This window comes from Schistocerca serialis, chromosome 9 (genome assembly GCF_023864345.2).
Source record: "Schistocerca serialis cubense isolate TAMUIC-IGC-003099 chromosome 9, iqSchSeri2.2, whole genome shotgun sequence".
Classification (NCBI taxonomy): domain Eukaryota; kingdom Metazoa; phylum Arthropoda; class Insecta; order Orthoptera; family Acrididae; genus Schistocerca; species Schistocerca serialis.
In genome coordinates, this window is record NC_064646.1 from 427,430,484 (window position 1) to 427,445,989 (window position 15,506).

General features: G+C 44.0%; 1 protein-coding gene across 1 annotated transcript in view; it reads right to left on the reverse strand.

Annotated features, from left to right (window-relative positions):
• Nucleotides 1-14,108, reverse strand: part of LOC126419760 (lysosome membrane protein 2) — a 667,863-nt gene extending 653,755 nt beyond the window's left edge. Inside the window, exon 1 of the mRNA XM_050086935.1 lies at nt 14,055-14,108. The gene's annotated coding sequence lies outside the window, so the exon portion shown is untranslated. The remainder of the gene's footprint in view (nt 1-14,054) is intronic.
• Between the last annotated feature and the right edge of the window lie 1,398 nt (nt 14,109-15,506).

Sequence of the window (15,506 nt, forward strand, 5' to 3'; positions counted from 1 at the left end):
TAGATACTTTTTGGTAATCCAACACATCGCGGAGCCCGTGACGGGCCCGGGCACGCCAATAGGCAGTGTGGACGTCACGTCTGACACTGTTATACCCCTGTCAGCTAACACCGTGTACTGTACTTTAGCAATATTGTTTTCATTCGTGGGTGTGAAGAGACGCCCACTTCGACCTTCATCTTCCACACTGCCTTCCTTCTCTCAACATACACACCAGCGACCAACCATTTGTCAAGCCATGACCTTTTCAGCGTACATGGTCTGTAGGCTTTGACGGTTGACAGACATGTGGCCATTCATACCGGATAATAGCTCGAATTTCCACTACGTCTGTTTGCTATCATGATTTGTACTCGAATAACCTCGGGCACGCCGCTCTGCTGCCACTCCCTCTTCTCCGGCGCTCTGCGAATGCGCCATTCCTGCGCCACTGACGACCCTTCCGTCGTTGAACCAGCAACGGCGTTTGTTTCTGTCAGTGTATCATCCTCCCTTTCAAAAACAGTGACGAAATTTGTTTTCGGAACATCCCTCATGATTGAGTAATCCAAGGATATACTGCTGAGGGAGTCATTCTTTCCGCGCTCCACAAGCAACTGGAACTGGATGAAACTCAGACATGTGGTAACGCTGCCATGCGCTTCACTGTGGTTTGCGGAGTACGGATGTAAAAAGAGATGCACATTCGCTGATGTCGTAACTTTTGGCCTAGCACCACACCCTTGGTCAAGAAGGCCCGTAGGACAGATGCGTACAAGTATAGACCTATATCACTGACGTCAATCTGTTGTAGAATTGTGGAATATGTTTTATGCTAACAATTATGACGTTTATGAAGAACGAAATTCTCCTCCATAAAAATCAACATGCATCACGGGAACATTTGCTGTTGAAATGTCGTGAGACGACTTTCTACGAAGGTTGGGACGCCATATTACTTCATCCTACATACATCTCGCGAAATAACGACAACGGGAAAATGCGAGAAATTAGAGCTAATACAGAGGCTTACCGGCAATCATTCTTCCCTCACGCCATTCGTGAGACAAGGTAGGGGGAATCAGTTAGTGGTACCAGAAGTACCCTCTGCCACACACCATCAAGTGGCTGGCGGAGTATGATGTACATGTAGATGTAGATGTATTCAGCGGATAGTCTCCTCGGTTGTTATCTTATCATGAATCGCTTAGACTCAGTCTCTTCCATTACTCCCACGGGCCATCAACCACAGTGCGATGCTCCAGACGTACTTTCTTACATATTTCATTGTCAAATTAAGGCCTAAGGCGCATGGTCAATAAAAGATGTTTTTTCAGTCTCTGCTTTATCTATGAACACATTTTCTTTAACAGAGCTGAATGATCCTTCGTCCACATGTACGTTTTCTTTACTCATAATGTTGAACCACAAACGACCAGCGGTTTTGAAATGTAATTCTGTGAAAGCGACGATTATACCCTTTGTTATGTTGCGAAGTAAAACACAAACGAACTATTAGAAATTATTGTCATACCTCTCTTCGTCCTGAACGAGAGAGAACCAGTAGCATAAACAGGTTAGAAAACGGCGGCCATATAGATAAAACGGCAGTAAGTGGAAAACCGTCCCACTTTACGAGATACGTAAGAGATGAATCTGGCCCCACGTGGAGAACTGCAAGCCTGGACAGAAGTGTTACATAAATATCAGATTCCAATTACAAATTCAACTTTATTTTTCATTTATTGTTAAACTCAGATCCACATAAAAACTCTATTTGTTCTTTTTATGGTTCCCTTCCTTGCTTGGGAATAACTGAAACCTTACAGCAATGGTCGCCAAACTGCGGCCCGCGGCTGCATGCGGCACGAATCATGTATTCATCCAGTCCGCAGTTCTCAGCCATATTTTACAATAATATGTATGTAGAAACTAAAAGCAAAATCATGACATGTCAACTAAAGCTAGCATCTTCTTAAGAGTGTAGTTTTCCTGCTCAGTAAGAAATAGAAAAACTTATAGAGACAGTAATATTTTAAGATATGCTTAATTTTAATGGCTTTCGTGAATTCTGCCTTGAGCTAAGTAAAGTTGACCGCTTACCTCAGGGGCAGAGTAGTAAGAAGCGCAGACACCGCGAGGTTACAGGGTGTGAGAGGGGGAAAGGTTCATTGTCTGACTTCCAGTGCTGACAGGTCACGGGAGTGCGCGGCTCGTATCGATCAGCTACTACGGTATCAATTTTTACACGAAGGTCACATGGATTCATGATTATGTATCACAGTGATGGTCATCTTCAAATACGATACATACACTATGTGATCAAAAGTATCCGGACACTTCAAAAACATACGTTTTTCATATTAGGTGCAATGTGCTGCCACCTAGTGCCAGGTACTCCATATGAACGACCTCAGTAATCATTAGTCATCGTGACAGCAGAATGGGGTGCTCCGCGGAACTCAAGGACTTCGAATGTGGTCAGGTGATTGGGTGTCACTTGTGTGATACGTCTACGCACGAGATTTCCACACTCCTAAACATCCCTAAGTCCACTGTTCCCGATGTAATGGTGAAGTGGAACCGTGAAGGGATACGTACAGCACAAAAGCGTACAGGCGGACCTCGTCTGTTGACTGACAGAGACCGCCGACAGTTGAAGAGGGTCGTAATGTGTAATAGGCAGACATCTATCCAGACCATCACACAGGAACTCCAAACTGCATTAGGATCCAGTGCAAGTACAGGCGAGAGGTGAGAAAACTTGGATTTCATGGTCGAGCGGCTGCTCATAAGCAACACATCACGCTGGTAAAAGCCAAACGACGCCTCGCTTGGTGTAAGGAGCATAAACATTGGACGATTGAGCAGTGGACAAATGGTGTGTGGAGTGACGAATCACGGTACACAATGTGGTTATCCGATGGCAGGGTGTGGGTATGTCGAATGTCCGGTGAACGCCATCTGCCAGTGTGTGTAGAGCCAACAGTAAAATTCAGAGGCGGTGGTGTTATGTTGAGGTCGTGTGCTTGCACCCCTTGTTGTTTTGTGTGACACTATCACAGCACAGGCCAACATTGATATTTTAAGCACCTTCTTGCTTCCCACTGTTGAAGAGCAATTTGGGGATGGCGATTGCATCTTTCAACATGATCGAGCACCTGTTCATAATGCACGGCCTGTGGCGGAGTGGTTACACGACAACAACATCCCTGTAATGGACTGGCCTGCACAGGGTCCTGACCTGAACTACAGAATACCTTTGGGATGTTTTGGAACGTCGACTTTGTGCCAGGCCTCACCAACAGACATCGATACCTCTCCTCACTGCAGCACTCTGTGAAGAATGGGCTGCCATTCCCAAAGAAACCTTTCAAAAAATGGTTCAAATGGCTTTGAGTACTATGGGACTTAACTTCTGAGGTCATCAGTCCCTAGAACCTAGAACTACTTAAACCTAACTAACCTAAGGACATCACACACACACATTCCCGAGACAGGATTCGAACCTGCGACCGTAGCGGTCGTGCGGTTCCAGACTGTAGCGCCTAGAACCGCTCGGCCATCTCGGCCGGCAGAAACCTTTCAGCACCTGATTGAACTATGCCTGTGAGAGTGGAATCTGTCATCAAGGCTAAGGATGGGCTAACACAATACTGAATTCCATCATTACCGATGGAGGGTGCCACAAACTTTTTCAGCCAAGTGTCCAGATAGTTTTGATCATATAGTGTATATGTAACAAGTCAGAGTTCAATTAAGACTGTTGTAATACAACGCAATGAGTAGAAAAAATGGCATTCAAAACATTTAACAAACATTTGTGATCGTGTCCCATACTACATAAAGATAAGTACAATTACTGTTATTCTTATTTATGGATTCTTCAGTTACGTTTGGAAGCGTAAGCTGGCAGATTAAATGAATGTCGATTTCGCACCTTACATGAGATATTTTACTCATCATAACTGGAAGGTGAATACGTCACCTGACATACTGCGGCGAAAATGAGCAGATTTGCCTATTCAAATTCTGCAGTATGCAATGCAAAGGGATGACACTTAGTCGACGGTATTAACACACCAAACGTAAATCCTGCATGTCAGTGAGCAAGAGAAGAAAAAAGCTGCTGGAGGAAACGTATTAGTTTGGGAGTTGCGACGTCACAGCCCAAGTACAAGGGAACAACATTCTTAAAGATACCCGTGGTTAGGGACAATGAACGCGCGCAGTGACTCATCAAAGAGGGCAGGTAGCGAGCCAGCGGCATGGTATGGAGAGAATCTATAGAAAACATCGTTGGAGAATTTCCAGATGGATACAAACAGACCAGCGGCGCAGTTGATCATGTGAATTGCTCGTGATATGGTCGTGATGTATGCGTGTAACGTTTCGGCGTCTGGAGCGGGCACAAAATGTCAGATTGGCTGAAATTAACTAGGAAGGAGTAAAGTGCCGAAATTTCGACGCAGGGTGAAGGTAAGCCCTTTGCAATTGGTAGAGGTAGTTTCCACAAGATGAAAAGAATGCTCCTATTGGTTGGAAAAAGCTGTGACGTGAAGCACAAAAGAACCCAGGTGGGGGACAGTTTGCTACAAAAGACACAAGACCGAAAATTTCGTGGACTATCCTCTGAACCAGCGTCAAGTGCTGAACAGGGCGCCTCACGTTCTATACGATGCTAAGGAAGAATTTTGTGTGAACACTGCGTTCACTTTGGCTCACATTCAGCTAGATATTAGCTGTAGCGTTGTTGAGCTCCAACAACGGAGAAACGAAACAGTCTTGCAGATAACTGTTCTTGCGAGAACTGAGAGGGCATTGTAATATGCACACTGCTTCATCCATGCACGTGCATATCGCCATATTTCTAGGGATGAGTGCATATTTTTTCGCCTAACGAGAAACATAGGACAGTTTCTGCTGATAAAATCAGCAAAGATTTTGATTAGCTTTTACAGGACTTTCAGAGGACGAGAGCAGACATGCAGCCGACAGCTCATCGCTGCTAAGGTAAATGCCACTAGCAGAAGCGTAAACTTGTTGGTTCACCAGCTTGTGTCCACTGTGAACTCGAGCTACCTTGACTAATCTTTTGCTCAGCTTGTCACAAAAAACTAACCATCCTCCGTAGACTTGACTGCCATCCTAAATAGTACCGAACTTAGAACCGGAATCGGATGGTTTGTCGTAATATTGGCCAACTTCACGACGTAGTAGTAAGAATATTTTTGTGGAGAACCTTCTGGTTAAAATTTGATATTGTTGTGTTCAGAGTGATTTCGATTAAACAGGACGAAATGCGTTATCTTCATAACTGTCCTAACATTGTCAAGTTACAACCTATGTAAATACGTGTATTTCCTTGACAATAATCCTGAATTAAAAACAATTTGTGTACAGCTAAACACCGTTGTGCTCTGTCGTAGAATAAGAGTCCACTCCTCACCCAAGTCATTTGTTCTATAGACGCTAACGCATTCACAGGGTGTTTTTGCTGATGTCTGACGGTAGAGAAAAGGAGTGGAGTGTCAGAGTAGAACAGTTCCACATCTAAGATTGAATAACAAGTACACTGTTTTTGACCTCCTCATTTTTGTTTATTTCGACCTAGTGTTCAGCATATTAGGCCATCTTCAGGAAACAACTGCAGACGGCCTTATAAGCCGAAAATAGTTCGAAATAAACAAAAATGAGTATAACAAAAACAGTGTACTTGTTTTTCAACCTTAAATAACTACTACTACCAATCAATGAATCATCCGTTTACACAGACAACACATCTTCATGAAATTTCAGTGTCATAACTTTGGTCTTGTTGAGGGTGTCTGAAACAGAGAACAGCCGACGCGACGTGTTCCAAATGGTCCCGACTTTTAACGATCGATAGTTGGGGGCCGCTGACCAGCTTACTGTGCCTTTAATGTAGCTAATCTACTGGGGGCTCACAACACCCTCATTTATATAGGTTAGCAATTAATAACAAGATCGATACATATGCGGCCTGAAGTGACGTCCCTTAATGTCAGTCTTGGCTCCTGAGGAAAAAAGTTTGACGAGCAACTGCCTTACAGGATCACTTGGTGGTCCGTCTGTTTGTACGTCTCTTTAGACCCCCTTTTTCTCAAGAGATGAGTAGAGGTGTTAAGTTGAAATATACGTCAAATATTGTTCTACGGTCTCTTGGTGGTTGTCAATGCAGTCAAAAGATACAGCCATTTATGTAACATATTTTGACACACACGAACTCATTCATCAAAACCTGTACAAGAACTATCTATATAGATAATTAAGTTTCTACAGAACCTCCAAAGCACGAGTCTTATACGCACTTATCCGGTTTTTTTCTTTTTTTCAGTTGATATTAGAGTTTCTCCGTGACATAAAATGTAATTCTTTCATTTGCAAACTGTCCACAAGTCACCATTTTCGGTACTTTTTGTATCTACTGTATAATTATTATGTGTGTAAGTCATATGTCATTTTTTATCCGCGTATGAGACATACAACTGTCATCTGACGCTGGCCTAAGGCGCTGAAAGCCAATGCGTGAACAAATTAATGTGATTTTGCAGAACATTAGGAAAGTGTTTCCTGTTTAATATCATCGTCATATTATGCAAGCAGCGAAGGAAAAATCAGATAAGGTTTCCTTTTCACTCAACGAAAAGGTTCGGAATAAGCGACGGTTCATTGATCCGATTGGTGTAGACGACCACCTAAGTAGAGTACGGTTTACGCAAACTCCACAGACTCTGTTGCCGGAGTACGTTCCGGATGATTCCTAGGCAGCGACGGCAGGAAGGGAAGGACAGCGGGATCCAAACCAGTGATGCAGTTCCCCAGTGAAACCTAAGCTGGGCGTGGCGGCGTTGCTATGTGACCACCGACGCTACACGACCTTCCTCCACTACATTATTCCCAGTGGACTGGTTCAGGCCGAAGTCTAAGGCCAGTATTACACACAAGGAACTAATTGTTACCAAGCATCATTCAGTACTCTTGCCCACGAGGACTGGAGTCGCTAACCACGATTGACAACATAGCATCGCCTTGCAAGAGCTGCAAAGTGCCTTGAAGTTGGCGGTAACTTTTCCGGCATAGTTCTAAAGGGATATTCATGATAAAAACAGATCAAGTGATGATCTGAGAATTTATTATCCGCCGAACTGTTCACATCCTTGACGATAGTCAAGCTGTAGAGTGAATAGTGGGGAGTATTTTCTACCTATATTAGACACTACTTGTCGTAATCCATTCACATACGTAGGGAGGAAAAAATTACTACCTGTATACAATCTAATACACTGACGATTCCTGCGCTAAATATATGACAGAGATAATGTGCAACCGGCTGTACCTCGAATATTGATTCTCTAGATATACCAACAAGATATCACGAGAACAACATCGATTCCTTCGACGTCTTCCTTGAGACTTGAGAATAGCCTCAAACAGTAAATAATGTTTTCAATATACAAGATGTCTCGGAAGGTATGGTCAATGTTCATGGTATGACAGGAACGATCATTCGAAGCAAAAAGTGCAGTAAACATGGGCACTAAAATGCATACTTAAGAGCTATGAGCACACATTCATCTTCTACATCTACATCTACATCCATACTCCGCAAGCCACCTGACGGTGTGTAGCGGAGGGTACTTTGAGTACCTCTATCGGTTCTCCCTTCTATTCCTATCTCGTATTGTTCGTGGAAAGAAAGATTGTCGGTATGCCTCTGTGTGGGCTCTAATTTTTCTTTTTTTATTCTCATGGTCTCTTCGCGAGAGCAATATACTGCTTGACTCCTCGGTGAAGGTATGTTCTCGAAACTTCAACAAAAGCCCGTACCGAGCTACTGAGCGTCTCTCCTGCAAAGTCTTCCACTGGAGTTTATCTATCATCTCCGTAACGCTTTCGCGATTACTAAATGGTCCTGTAACGAAGCGCGCTGTGCTCTTCGCTGGATCTTCTCTGTCTCTTCTATCAACCCTATCTGCCACGGATCCCACACTGGTGAACAATATTCAAGCAGTGGGCGAACAAGTGTACTGTAACCTACTTCCTTTGTTTTCGGATTGCATTTCCTTAGGATTCTTCCTATGAATCTCAGTCTGGCATCTGCTTTACCCACGATCAACTTTATACGATCATTCCATTTTAAATCAATCCTAATGCCTACTTCCAGATAATTTATGGAATTAACTGCTTCCAGTTGCTGACCTGCTATATTGTAGCTAAATGATAAAGGATCTTTCTTTCTATGTATTTGCAGCACATTACACTTGTCTACATTGAGATTCAATTCCCATTCCCTGCAATTCGTTGCAGATCCTCCTGCATTTCAGTACAAATTTCCATTGTTACAACCTCTCGATATACCACAGCATCATCCGAAAAAAGCCTCAGTGAACTTCCGATGTTATCCACAATGTCATTTATGTATATTGTGAATAGTAACGGTCCTACGACACTTCCCTGCGGCATACCTGAAATCACTTCGGAAGACTTCTCTCCATTGAGAATGACATACTGCGTTCTGTTATCTAGGAACAATCCAATCACACAATTGGTCTGATGCTCTTACTTTGTTATATGCTCTTACTTTGTTCATTAAACGACTGTGGGGAACTGTATCGAACGCCTTGCCTTCCATAAAAGACATCTCTTCTATTGCAAGCTCTTTGTTTTCTGTATTTTTGTTTTCGGTAATACAGACAAAAACAAGAAAAAATTGTCTAGTAAACATCGGCTCTAAAAAGCTTATCTTGAGAGCTATGAGCACTTGTTCAACTTCTCTGTGAAACACATCTCTTTTACTGAACTTTACAAAACTCTTAAGATCTGCTTTTCAGCAGAGCCCATGTTTATTAGACTTTTCTGCTTGGAGTGATGGTTTCTGTCATATCCCTGAACACTGACTGTTCCACCTCATACGCCCTGTATATATACAATTTGATGGATAACATTTCAACCTCCGTGAGGCTATTCGCCGACAACACTGTTCTCTATACAAAGGTTGGAGAGTCAGGAGACATGTGAAATGCAGTATAATAATCGTTTATTACAGGAACTGGCAGTTGACCCTGAAAGTAAATAATGTAACGTAACCAGGCGAAGAAATCCATTAAATGACCGCATAAAACTTTTTGTAGGAAAGCATATATTAGGCTGAGTTTCATTGAAAAAATCTTAAATAAATTCTATTGATCCACGACAGAAGAGGCTTCGAAAAATCGCTCTTTCAGCCAATACTTCCGTACTGCTATTCAGTCTGTGATCCTTACCAGATAGCACTAACAGGTCTACTCTTTAGTAGATTGCTTACGCTGCGCTTGATCGCCTTCTTCTGAAGTAATGCTACGCTGAGTGTGATTCGCATCAGATAGGATAGACGGAGGACATGGAAAAAGTTCAAAGAACGGCAGTTCGTATTGTATCATCGCAAAATAGGTGAGAGAGTGCCACGGATACAGCTGCCATTAAAACAAAGGCGTTTTCTGCTGCGGCTGGACCTTATCGTGAAATTTCACTCACCAACTTTCCCCTCAGAACGTGAAAATATTTTGTTGGAGCCCACCTACATACGGAGAAATGATCATCATTATAAAATAAAGACAGATCAGAGCCAGGCACTTAACTGTGAACTGCAGGGCAATCATGTAGACACAGATGCAGATGGGGATAGAGGGCAGAAGAGACCTCAGCAAAGACCGGCGCTCTACGTCACTGCTTCTTTTGCTTAACGCGACTACCTTACGGAAAAGCTCAACGAAATCGAACAGAGACGTTGCGCGTCATAGAGAGGGTTTAGTTTTAGAATTCCGAGGCTGTGCGCTCCAATAAGAGTTGTGCAACTTATGATTATTTCCTCTCACATACGTCTCGCCTAAATGACTATGATGAGAAAATTAGAAAAATTGACATACTGACAGTTGTTCTTCCCGCTGTGTTGGAACTACTCACTCGCCTTTCTTTGTTACACACTCGAGTATCTCGTACACAGATAAATACACAGATAAATTTACAACACAGTCCAATAAAATACAAATAGCAATTTTGCATTTAGTATAATTTTGGCAACATAACTAAAATGGTCTTATAAATTTATAAGCATCAAATTAAACATGAAATTTAACATAAAATTGTCCGTCCTCGGTAGCTGAATGATCAGCGCGACAGAATGTCAATCCTCAGGGCCCGGTTTCGATTCCCGGCTGGGTAGGAGATTTTCTCCGCTCAGGGATTGAGTGTTGTATTATGCTAATCACCATCATTTCATCCCCATCGACGCGCAAGTCGCCGAAGTGGCGTCAAATCGAAAGACTTGCACCCGGCGAACGGTCTACCCGACCGAAGGCCCTAGTCACACGACATTTTATTATCCTTCAGAAAACATAGTTATTTTTATATTTTCCAGGTATGTCAAAGCTGTAATCGCATTTGAAGTCATTGACGTTTAAAACTTTTATGAAAAAATTTAATGCTTCCATAACTTTTCTGAAAAATAACTTAAAATACATTTCTTACGTGAACAACTAATCATTTATAAGTTTCTCTGGGAGTAAAAAGTCGATATTTTGTAAGATCTATGTAGTACAAGTTGTTTTACCACTCTTCTTACTCCACTGTTCTATTGTGGCGCTAAGAAATGGTCGGTTTGTACACGCTATAACATGATTTGTGCTGTCAAGAAGAAGTGTAATTTCTAATGTTTATTAAAACTGGATGTCAAGACAAACGTGCCTGCAATATCTGTATTTTTTCGTAGTTCATATTTTAAAATTAAAACTCGACTTCGTCTCGCAAGAAGATGGACCACACAACTGGACAGTGTGTCAACTAATAACTTCACGATTCAGTAAACATGTACTACACTGAAGAGCCAAACAAACTGGTACCCCTACCTAATATCGTGTAGGGAGCTTGCGAGGACGCAGAAGTGCCGCAGCGCCACGTGGCATGAACTCGATTAATGTCTGAAGTAGTGCTGGAGGGAACCGACAAGATGAATCCTGTTGGGCTGCCCATAAATCTGCAACAGTAAGAGGGGCTCGAGATCTCTTCTGAAGAGCACGTTATAAGGCATCCCAGCTATGCTCAATAATGTTCATGTCTGGGGGAATGTTTAAAGTCAGAAGAGTGTTCCTGGAGCCACTCTGTAGCAATTCTGGTATGTGGGGTGTCGCATTGTCGTGCTGGAATTGCCAAATCCGTGGGAATGCACAATGGACATGAATGGATGCAGCTGATCACACAGGATGCTTATGTAGGTTTCATCTTTCGGAGACGTATCTAGACGTATCAGGAGTCCTATATCACTCCAACTGCTCACGCCTCACACCATTACAGACCCTGCACCAGCTTGAACAGTCCCCTGTTGAAATGCAAGGTCCATGGATTCATGAGGTTGTCTCCATACTCGTACACGTCCATCCGTTCGATACAATTTGAAACGAGACTCGTCTGACCAGGCAACCTGTTCCCAGCCACTAACAGTCCAATGTCGGTGTTGACGAACCCACGAGAGGCGTAAAGCTTTGTGTCGTGCAGTCATCAAGGGTACACGAATGGGCCTTCGTCTCCGAAAGCCCACATCGATGATGTTTCGCTGAATGGCTCGCACACTGACACTTGTTGATGGCCCAGCACTGAAATCTACAGCAATTTGCAGAACGGTTGCACTTCTGTCACGTTAAACGATTCTCTTCAGTCGTCGTTGGTCCCGTTCTTGCAGGATCTTTTTCCGGCCGCAGCGATATCGGAGATCTGATATTTTACCGAATTCCTGATATTCACGGTACACTTATGAAATTCCCCACTTCCTCGTAACCTCGGAGATGCTGTGTCCCATCGCTCGTGCGCCAACTATAACACCACGTTAAAACTCACTTAAATCTTGATAACTCTCCATTTTAGCAGCAGTAACCGTTCTAACAACTCCGCCAGACTCTTGTTGTCTTATATAGGTGTTCCGGACCGGAGCGCCGTATTCTGCCCGTTTACATATCTCTGGATTTGAATAGGTATGGCTATACGAGTTTCTTTGGCACTTTAGTGTATAATTTAAGTACAAACCATTAACTTTGTTTTTGTACTTGCACTTGCTCGTTCTAATATGCCTCTATTACGCAAAAATAAGGAAATTAAAATATTGTTAAGTTTTAACACCACAAATATTGTAGTCAACAGTGGATGGAGGTGAGCAGGAAACTATGCTCATTTTGCTACTGGGACAGTAGTACGAGAAGTTCCCTTCACCACACTGTATCCTGGTTTGCGGAATGTAGATGCAGAAATGTGTCTCCTACGCAGTTTTCCCAAACTGATACACCGCACTTTCTGAGAATTGCACCGTCAAGTCAAAGATTTCTTTTCCCTACCATTGACTTCACGTTTGCATACCGTATCGTAGCGTTTCGTTGTTTTCCCTTGGTATGCACGTGATCTGTCAGGTTTCAAACGTAACCAGCAATGCTGCTACCTCCAATTGCTTCAGAATGAACCATGCGTTCTTCGGAACACATGTGCACTTTTCTTTCAGCTGCCCCTGCCATTGCCGTTTTCAGCAACACGAAATGTTATATATGGCCTTCGAAAACCACGCACAAAATTTTTTTATTCTCCCACTCGCTAAACGCAAGCTATTACACCTACCGAAAAAAATGAACAGGACCTTCTTCGTAGGAAATCAATGCAGGTAGATATGGTAACGGGATACGTTTTTGCTAGAGGCTGTGGTTTTCGAGTTACTGAAGAAAAACGCGCAAAAGTGATCTTCAAACGTACCCTCACTCCTACACTCAGCTGCCACCAGTCAGTATTTCTAGTATGTTGTTCGTAGCACCCTTTCCTATACCTGTACAAAAATTTGCGGCTGTATGAATTGTTTCCCACGTTCGACGTTTAATGGTCTTCATAGACTTGTTTTATTACATCACCGGCTTAATCGAGAGCTTACAAATTGTAAAACTAATGTTTGTGAAAAATTTTACCTAGCAATTTTGTGAATTATAACAGTACAAAATAAAAAATTACATCGTTCTTCTCTTCAAGCGTTCTGACAATGAAGTTACTATGCTTGTAAGAGTTAAGTTTGGATCGAATTGTCAACGCAATTAGTTTTAGCGTACGTTTACAAAAGTCTTTTTTCTTTCATTAACCTAGCGGTCACGTTTAAATTAATAATGTTAACTAAATAGCGGGCTACGCAGGTCGCATAGCAACCTAATCAAGAAATACCAAAAAAATGTCGATATCTGGAATAGTTCGCGCAGTCGGAAATTGTTGTACAGTTGTGGGAGGAAGCATACTAGAAAGACAGCTGAGCGATGAGTGTGGGGGTGGAGGTGCGCTTGAAGGTCGCTTTTGTACGTTTCTCCTGGTACCTTGAAATCCGTGGCCTCCAGCGAAAACATTCCCGAGTAAAAAAATAAGTACATTAAATTTGCTACAAAAATGGTACTGTTCATTTTTTCTGTACGACTAACAATTGGCGTGTAGCGAACGAGAGAATAAGAAAATCGCGCGCGTTGTTTTTGAATGCCAGATATAACATTGCAGGTTGCATAAAAAAATGACGGTAGGGGCAGTTGAATCACTCTGTGTACAAAAAACAGTGGATGCGATATCGACGGAAGTGGAATCGCATTACGTTCGTACGAATTCAGCAGTAAGCTGTTGTAATACTTCCCTCGGCAAATCGTAAACATAAATGTAAATGTTGTGTGACTAGGGCCTCCAGTCGGATAGACCGTTCGCCGGGTGCAAGTGTTTTGATTTGACGCCACGTCGGCGACTTGCGCGGCGATGGGGATGAAATGATGATGATGAGGACAACACAACAACCCACTCCCTGAGCGGAGAAAATCTCCGACCCAACGGGAATCAAACCCGGGCCCTTAGGACTGACATTCTGTCGCGCTGACCACTCAGCTACCTAGAGCGGACATCGTAAACAGATGAAGCACGGTGATCAGGTGGCGCGGTAATGGCACAGTAAGGTAATCGCACGGTGAGGTCGGACGCTGGGTTCACCAGCCGCTAAGCACCGCACGCGAAGCGCTCGTACGCACCTGTTGCTGTTGCGGCGCCCGATGGCTGGTACCTGGTCTCTGGCCGTCCTTGGAAGCCGCGGCTTGTGCACTGGCGGGAGGTGCCGCTGACCGCACTGCTGAAGACTGCGGCTACCGGCAGCAGTCTACTCGCCGGGAGGGGTGTCTGCCGCGGGGTGGGGGAAGCGTGGCCCACAGCGCTGCGGACGTACACCCCTCTCTTCCACTAGCCACTCCCCTGAATCACTGCGTCTGCAAGAGGACTGTCACTCCGGCGACGAAAAAGTTTTGTCATTACGTTCCGTTTCTGCTTTACACTACTGGCCATTAACATTGCTACACCACGAAGATGACGTGCTACCTACGCGAAATTTAACCGACAGGAAAAAGATGCTGTGATATGCAAATGATTAGCTTTTCAGAGCATTCACACAAGGTTGGCGCCGGTGGCGACACCTACAACGTGCTGGCACGAGGAAAGTTTACAACCGATTACTCATACACAAACAGCAGTTGACCGGCGTTGCCTGGTGAAACGTTGTTGTGATGCCTCGTGTAAGGAGGAGAAATGTGTACCATCACGTTTCCGACTTTGATAAAGGTCGGATTGTGGCCTATCGCGATTGCGGTTTATCGTATCGCGACATTGCTGCTCCCGTTGGTCGAGATCCAATGACTGTTAGCAGAATGTGGAATCGGTGGGTTCAGGGTGGTAACACGGAACGCCGTGCTGGATCCCAACGGCCTCGTATCACTAGCAGTCGAGATGACGGGAACCTTATCCGCATGGTTGTAACGGATCGTGCAGCCACGTCTCGATCCCTGAGTCAACAGACGGGGACGTTTGCAAGACAACAACCATCTGTACGAACAGTTCGAAGACGTTAGCAGCAGCATGGACTGTCAGCTCGGAGACCATGGTTGCGGTTCCCTTGACGCTGCATCACAGACAGGAGCGCCTGCGATGGTGTACTCAACGACAAACATGGGTGAATGAACGGCAAAACGTCATTTTTTCGGATGAATCCAGGTTCTGTTTACAGCATCACGATGGTCTCATCCGTGTTTGGCGACATCGCGTTGAAAACACATTGGAAGCGTGTATTCGTCATCGCCATACTGGCGTATAATCCGGCGTGATGGTATCGGGTGTCATTGGTTAGACGTCTCGGTCACCTCTTGTTCGCATTGACGGCACTTTGAACAGTGGACGTTACATTTCAGATGTGTTACGACCCGTGGCTCTACCCTTCATTCGAACCCTGCGAAACCCTACATTTCAGCAGGATAATGCACGACCGCATGTTGCAGGTCCTGTACGGGCCTTTCTGGATACAGAAAATGTTCGAGTGCTGCCCTGGCCAGCACATTCTCCAGATCTATCACCAATTGAAAACGTCTAGTCAATGGTGGCCGAGCAACTGACTCGTCACAATACGCCAGTCACTACTCTTGATGAACTGAGGTATCGTG